Below are 8,310 nucleotides of genomic sequence, written 5' to 3'. Positions count from 1 at the left end.
ACAGACTGACCGCTAATATACTGTGCATCTCTAATTGGAAGTGATCAACAAAATGCCCTGTCAAACTTCTCTGGTTAGGCAGAATACGAATGGATTTACACGGAAGAGATCATTTTTTTCGATTGTCCCTTTATCGCATTGCGTCATTTATGTGTCGTTATTGGAAAAACCCATATTGATTGACCACTCTTCTGAGTATTGGGTGGCATGTGTTTGTCTTATTGTTTGTGGTCCTAAATGGAAGCCAATTAAATTACAAAATATTCAAGATAGTTCTATTGAGTGTCTAATGTGGTTGATGAAGTCATGGAAATATTGGTCCTTTTCCTGGGGTTTGACTTTCATGTTAAAAATGACTTAACAAATGGGGTAGATGACTCAGGGTACAGCAATAGCTGACGCAGATGTCGTGAGGTTCAGGCTCAGCTGAGGGGTTGAAAACTTTTAATGCACCTGATTGTGCGCCGCGTTTTAAGAGGTGTATGCCGTACCTCAGGCCACACACTGCATTCTCTCCTTTGCGGCAGCACAATGCCTCACTCACAGCTGTAAAGATGGCAAGCCAGACCCCAATGCAATTAACCTAGGCCCATTCAAAAGCATGGTTATGAATGATTGTAATGCTTTGTATTCATTCAAATAGAGCTTGTGTAATCAGACCCTTAACCATGTAATCAGCATCTCAGTAGAGGAAACATAATGACCCATTTATAGCTAATGTGGAATGTCAAAGCTGCGAAATATTAGAGAAAAAGGCATGAAGTCAGATGAGTCAATAAATAAAGCAACTGAAAGAATAATCAGACTGAGAATAAACTGTCTTAGGCAAGACCATCATTCACAGATAAATTCATCCCGATCTCATCTGTCATATGGTCAGAATCAGTTCAGCTGATTAATCATTCATTGGTTGCATCTGTCAGTCGCCTCACACGAAAGTCAGATATAAATGTAAGAAACGCTTTTTTTGTTCCACCCTTAAAGTGAAAGTAATATAATAAATTGGTGTCAGAGATTGCCAAAATACATCAGTCTGATCAATGCAGCTCTCTAGTGTGTTAGCGCGCCTCTTTACTCTTCATAATCAATAATGTTTGACTGCTTACGGGTGACAAGAACGGGGCTGTACTGTAACGGCAATCTGCAACATTACCTCATATGATCTAAAAACAGAAATTAAACCATTAAAAGTGAGGATGGAATATAAATAGCTCTTTCCTAAAGCTGTCATTAGGTTACATAAACTACAATATCCTATTTTGTTGATATTAGCCTTTGAGGATATTATTCTTTGATCAAATGGAATGAGTAATGGCCTTGGACTGACAAGAGGGGATTCGTTTTCAAATGGAGGTTGAGAGGTCAAAAAACTTACAGCTGAATAGGAAAAGGCAACACCGACCAGACAACATGGAAAAGCACGCAAAGTTGAGAGAAACAGACATTGTTGTCGTTTTTGTTATGCTATAATGACAGCTGCTAGTACTGATGCTAGCAAACAGTCTGATTGTTTTGTGAAACCATCAACTAGCTAAATGCTGAAAAAGGCTACTTTTGGAAACTGTATGTGACTAGCAAGTCATCAGATTTGCTTTGCTATAATATGTGTAAAGGATATGATCAATTACTGCAGATGCTAATACTTTCGGAGCTCATACTGTTAACATTTGACTGACTGAAGCTGTGCTAATGTTCTGATCAATCTGAGCCAATCTGGCGCACAGTAATGACATGATGGCACAGAGTAACAATTTGGGGTTTCATCTCTTCCTCTCTCACTGTCTTTGCAGTCAAGGATAGAAAATATTTCTAAAATATTAAGATGCCAAAAGCAAAATGTGCCCAAATGTGTAAAATAAATCTGATAATGTTGATTTGGTCAGCATTTATTAATTGGATAACTGCAATACCCTGGGTGTCAAAAAGTATAAAAGATAAAAGTAGTGTGGCTGTGATAGCCGCTACGCTCATATTCAGCAGAATCATTAATGTACTAAAGCACAAGATAATAGCTGCATAAAGATGTGTCTGGAGAGTTTTATGACTGATATCGCTAGATTAAAAGGAAGGAAGTCCAGTAATGGCTAATTACACCCAAACAGCAATTTGAGAGGATGGTTTTGGAAATATTAAACTTTGCTTCCTGTAAATATTGTACAGCAGTTTTGGACCTACATGTTTTCTCTTATTTAGGTTTGCTTGGTGCAGGGTTTCTCTCACCCCAGTCGAAAATGGAAAACTTTTCCTCTCTCACTGTCTTTGCAGTCAAGGATAGAAAATATTTCTAAAATATTAAGATGCCAAAAGCAAAATGTGCCCAAATGTGTAAAATAAATCTGATAATGTTGATTTGGTCAGCATTTATTAATTGGATAACTGCAATACCCTGGGTGTCAAAAAGTATAAAAGATAAAAGTAGTGTGGCTGTGATAGCCGCTACGCTCATATTCAGCAGAATCATTAATGTACTAAAGCACAAGATAATAGCTGCATAAAGATGTGTCTGGAGAGTTTTATGACTGATATCGCTAGATTAAAAGGAAGGAAGTCCAGTAATGGCTAATTACACCCAAACAGCAATTTGAGAGGATGGTTTTGGAAATATTAAACTTTGCTTCCTGTAAATCCTTAAAATCTTTCAATTATAGGCATAGATTCTCCTCTAATTTCCATCTGCCATATTCAGCAATTATTTTTCATATGTGACAGTTAGTGTATCTGTACACACATGTTATATTGTTTTATGTTGGCACTGGTACAAGTTATGAAAATGATATCTCGGCTGATTAACTGGAAGAAACATTCAGTATGTCTCTGCAGCAGGCTATTTAAACATTTATGTTAACTGACAAAATGTATTAATTTATGCATATTTAGGTTTGCAAGGTCTCTAATGGTAATATGTCATGGGAAGCTGTTTGCAAAGACTTTTGCTTATGTCTCCTCCCTAGGGACAAACACACGACTAATTGGTCCTCCCCCTATTGAATAACAACTCTAACATGGACAATTCTGCAGTGAACAAGAGTTTTACGTTTTTAAAGTATCAGCTATGTAAAGTATCATTTTGTCATTCTGTGTCCTGTAGTTTTTCTGAGGACAAAATAATGACTATCATACATTTTTACCATGATTTACAGAAAAAAAATGTCATTCAGTGTAACAACCAAAAAAATCATGTCAGGCATATTTAGAACAAGAATAATTACATTTACATTTAGTCATTTAGCAGACGCTTTTATCCAAAGCAACTTACATTAAAAGACTATTTAAGGATCACAGTGCAGCCCCAAAATAGTAGCTAACTGTCCTTTTAAGTCTTTACCAAGCTTTGCCAATATCCCTCAAACCACTAGGTTTTACCCATTTACCAGCAAGACTTTTTAAAAAATATAATCAAATTTAGTATGATCACAGGGTTTCTCTCACCCCAGTCGAAAATGGAAAACTTGGGGTGGAACTCAAACCTGGAGTTCGTTTGGAACTATTTTCACTAATGCAGTTTATTTTGTAAAAATCAGCATCTATCTATCTATCTATCTATCTATCTATCTATATGCTTACAGTCATTATATAGCCTATAAAATACAGTAAACATATAATATATAACCTATGTTTGTTATCCATTTATTTAAAAAAAAAAAAATTGAGTCAATCAGCCAAAAACACTAAACTTCTAATATTTGTAAAATGTCCAAGACTAATTAAAAGTAATGGATAAACCATTGCCATTGAACAGCTGCAGCCTCAAAGAGGAGGAAAAAAATCACTGCGAGGTTACTTCGCAACGTCACGCAGGCAGATATCGAGTAATTCAGGTAATGCGGAGTCCAACGTAACATCTCCCTCAAGACACGCACACACCTATCTATCTCCCCCTGCCGCTGTCTTTCTTCCTCACACCGCTTCACACACACACACGCACACACACACTCACTCACGCATGCATGCTCTCACACGCAAGCACTACACACGCACACACTTGCGCACAAGATCCAGCGGACGTTGACAATAATTAATGTTTTCCGAGCTCGCTCCGCCAGATGTGGACTTTGCCGAGCGGCGTCCCGAGCATTTGCATAGCTCAAAGTTAAATGCGCTTGAAAACTTCTCCAACTCTTTGCGTCATGGCGAACGTTAATGACTGGCAATCACACAAACAGTGCGTGCATGAGCGCCGCGCGCTGTCGGCCGCGGACTGCAGCAGTAAATCCCCGCGCGCTCTCCGCGGCGACATCAGCCTGATGATATCCTCTCGGCGAACAATGAAGCGCACATTTTTGGCTAATCCTTCCGCGATGAGTTCAACAAATCACCATAAATCACGAGCGACTAAACAGCAAATTTGAAATACAGTGGAAAAAAACCCTTTTGTATTTTACAATATACCGTTATATTAACGACCACCGCGTTTTAGTAACGCACAGGTGTACTGCTGCTGTAGACCAAAAGTTCCGCGTCTATAACATAACGCATCATCAACTACAATACCACCTGTCGTTACATGCTGGAGCAACTATCATAAACGTCATCGGCATCATAATTTTACTAGCAAATTATCCACGAGAGTGTTAAGTTTGTACAGCCCACCGCAGCATTGAAATACGATTAGAATTTGTGTATTCTGTCAATTGTTTAGATGTGATACTTGCGTTCTGAAGCACCAAAGCAATATTACTTCCTGGGAAGCGTAATCGCGTTTCCATAAAGACAATACAGCACAAATCTGCGGGAACGGGTCAACATCGTCCAGTCGCTAAAAATATGTGTCGGATCTTAATTTAATTTGGCATTAGAGCGGCACAAAAATACCTTTTGTCTAGACTCAATTATCTGAAACCTGGGTCTCTGCGGTGCCAGTGTACGGTCTGCAGCAGCACGACTGACAATGTACGGCACAATCATTCCCCCGTTCTCCCAGCCAACAAGATCGTTAGGAAGATGACATCCCAACTTTGAGCAGACTTCAACAAAGTATGATTCCCCCCCTTTCGATGTATCTGCATATTTGCAAACACTGGCCCCTTTTTTATTCGCACCTACCAAGGCAGATCCGAGCAGAGGGGAGGGCTTCCACTGTCCGAGCGCCCCTTCTCCAAGCCTGTCGTAGAGATTGATGGCAAAAAGAAGGGAGAAAAAGCTTATTCTCCACTTCCAGAAATCATGTAGCCTTCGACCGAGCCGAGCGCGCGAGGAAGAGAATAGTGAATTATTGCTAAACGTACTTTCTGGGAAGCTGAGCGTGTGGGCTCACCAACCTTTCGATTCTCGCAATCCCACCTCTACATCCAGAAGAACATGCAAACACATTTCATAGATTTTTGGAGCTTCACGTAAAAACCGAACTGGACTTTCGGCGACGCTGAGACGGAGAAAACGCACAGCTTAACAAAGACATTTCGCGTCACGCAGCGCTTCTTTTTGGCGACGTTTTAAATGTCGAAGCAGAACGCGTAGGGTGTTTATCGATGCGCAGGAACATTGTGAAAGATTTGAGGGTTAATGTTACGGACGGAGATTTGTGGCGGCTCGGTCCCCCTTTGCACTGTGCAGCCTGTGATTTTTTTTCTCTAGGATCAAAAGTTGATATGTCGTCATACCGCTTTAAGACTGAACTTCCCTTCAACACATTCATATTTACCATCAAACAATGTCAGAAGGATGCACGTGGTGACTGCATGACTTTGTAATCCTAATGTTTGGTTTCATTTCGAGATAGTTTTCTGTTACTCGGAGGAATATATTATTATGGAAAAATAAAGTATGAAAGTTCCAAACATGTCTGCGCTTTTTGAAACTTTATGTAAATCATTATATATATATATATATATATATATATATATATTGTATTAATTAATATTTAGTATCAGTGGAGCTCCAAGCAAATTCCACAGAGATAGGCTACTAGCAACATCTTATGGGCTGTCATTTTATTTTAATGCTTGATGCTCATTTTTGGCCCAGTTCTGAGGTTATTGAAAAACCCATTAAAGATGCCTTTCATTGTTTTTTCCCCAATAAATAAACAAACACTTTAATCTTCTACAATCGTCATGTTTTTAATTTGTGAATTAAAATGATTTTTTTCTGATTTTAATTGTTGAGCTTAAAGTAAAAAAACAACTAAATGTCCTTTGTGTAGTCAACTGATTGTAAATAAGAGAAAAACTTTCAAGAAAAGGCTGTATTTTTATGGGGAGAAAAACAATTCTTGCCATAAGTATAGTATGACACAATATTTTCATATTATTTATTTGTCTAAATTTAGCATTGTTGCAATTTTGTTTTAAAATATTGTTAATTTTTTCAAAACGTGATGTCAAAGTCAGTGTGACATAACCAACATGCAAGTAGCCATTTTGCTGTCATGTGACAAGAAAAATATATAAAACAGGGAGGACCCCTTTAGAGCCCTCATAACTGTCAAGGTCATTCAGTGTTTAAACATATTACTTATTTAGACAATTTATAAAAGGCATGTTTAGTCCAGGTAATATGAAGCATCTTAAGAAAGCCCCTGACTTTTAATCTAACATTTTAGATATTTTAAGTAAACGTTTTATTAATGTTTAAGTTATAGGCTACATTATAAGTTGTTAAAGGTGTACACACAAGTGTATTTAATGTGCAAGTGAATTATTTACTTTTTACTTGATGGTTACACCACTTGATATTTAATAATTTATTTTATTAGGTATTATTATTATTAGTAGTAGTGAGTTATTAGAAATTTTAAATAAATAATAAATAAATTTGTAGAAAGTGGTAGCCTAACCTTTTGGTATGACACCAACATGTAGGCTATACAAAAATTACATTTCTAAGAAACTAGATTTTAAATAAATGTATTTTCTCTTTTTTATAAACTCGGACATGTTACTGGCCCATTAATGTGTGAAATGCAAACATATGAATAACTTTTTTTTTAAATAAAGCACGTCTTTTTAAACGTCCGTGCACGTTAGTAACGCAGAATAAATATTATACCGCCATGAATAGCGTGGTCTGCTTTGGCAAACAGGGGTCAGCTGTGGTCGTTCAGCTCCTGCTTTCTCTCAGTCCACTCCGCTTCTTTTGAATGTCCTGTCTGCTGGCAGGCGGCCAACCGAAGTGTGTGGAAATGACACCGCCAGGGCGGTAGAGATTTTCCTTCATTTCTCTCCTTCCCATCGCAGACGGGCTGACATTGGCTAGAAAGTGGAGCAGCTCGTCAGGGACAATCAATGCGAATCGATCGAGCCGCGCGGGTTTGAGGCTCAGAGCTGGAAAATAACGCGTGTGAGAGAGAGAGAGAGAGAGAGAGAGAGAGAGAGAGAGAGAGAGAGAGAGAGAGGACAGGGAGGGGATGTGCTACCAATCGCCTCTCTCACACACAAATATCGCCTTTACTAAGCCCTCATTTCATGGAAGGCGCATCAAAGACAGTTTATTCCTGACGCAAGAATATTTTATCATATTCATCAACATTAAAAGCATATTGTTTTTCCCCAGCTGTCAAAGTTAGCCAAACGAAATGCCACTATATGTGCTTTGGCTGCAGCTATAGGTTTATATTAGCAAGTGTGCTAATACACAATAATAAAGTGTGCCTAAATACAGTGGGGTCCAAAAGTCTGAGACCACTACTGAAAATGCTTCCATTTTGGCATCTTTCTAAATTAATGTTTTTTTTTGTTTGTTTTTTGTTATAAATGATTATATTATCATATAATTTGAGAGTAAAGTTAAACTGAAAAATTTATATTTCAGAATTTCTTAATATTTGGTACTCAAGGTGCATTACATTTTGTGTAAAACCTGATGATTGTGTTCCCCAGCATGATTTGAGATGTTCCAAAGAGCATATTGTGCTTCAGTGGAAGAACAACATCTAAATGTATATCAGACAGACATTTGCTTATTTGTTTTAAAATTTTCAGAATACTCAAATTTGGTTTATATTTGATTTTGGATCCCATTTTCAATGTTGCTGCCGACTTTTAGACATTGCTGCATTTGCAACATCCAATGGCATTCATAGATCTGGGCATTACATTATGAGGTTCTCATGGTGATTAATATAGACTTTCATATGTCAAATTAAAGGCAAACAAAATTTTCTTGTACAATGCTATGGTATTTCAGAGCAGTGCAACTGCATGCATATTGCCATGATAAACAGCCTACAAACTGATTTACAAGATAACCTCATGTAGAGATAGTACACTCTAAAAAAATGCTGGGTTAAATATAACCCAGCGCTGGGTTAAAAAGGGACAAACCCAGCTATTGGGTTGTTTTGAACCCAGCTATTGGGTTGTTTTGACCCAG

The sequence above is a fragment of the Sinocyclocheilus anshuiensis genome, unplaced genomic scaffold (assembly GCF_001515605.1).
Source record: "Sinocyclocheilus anshuiensis isolate Anshui unplaced genomic scaffold, SAMN03320099.WGS_v1.1 scaffold817, whole genome shotgun sequence".
In the NCBI taxonomy this organism is placed as follows: domain Eukaryota; kingdom Metazoa; phylum Chordata; class Actinopteri; order Cypriniformes; family Cyprinidae; genus Sinocyclocheilus; species Sinocyclocheilus anshuiensis.
The sequence above is the reverse complement of the archived record's forward strand: the minus strand, read 5'-3'. Positions refer to the sequence as shown.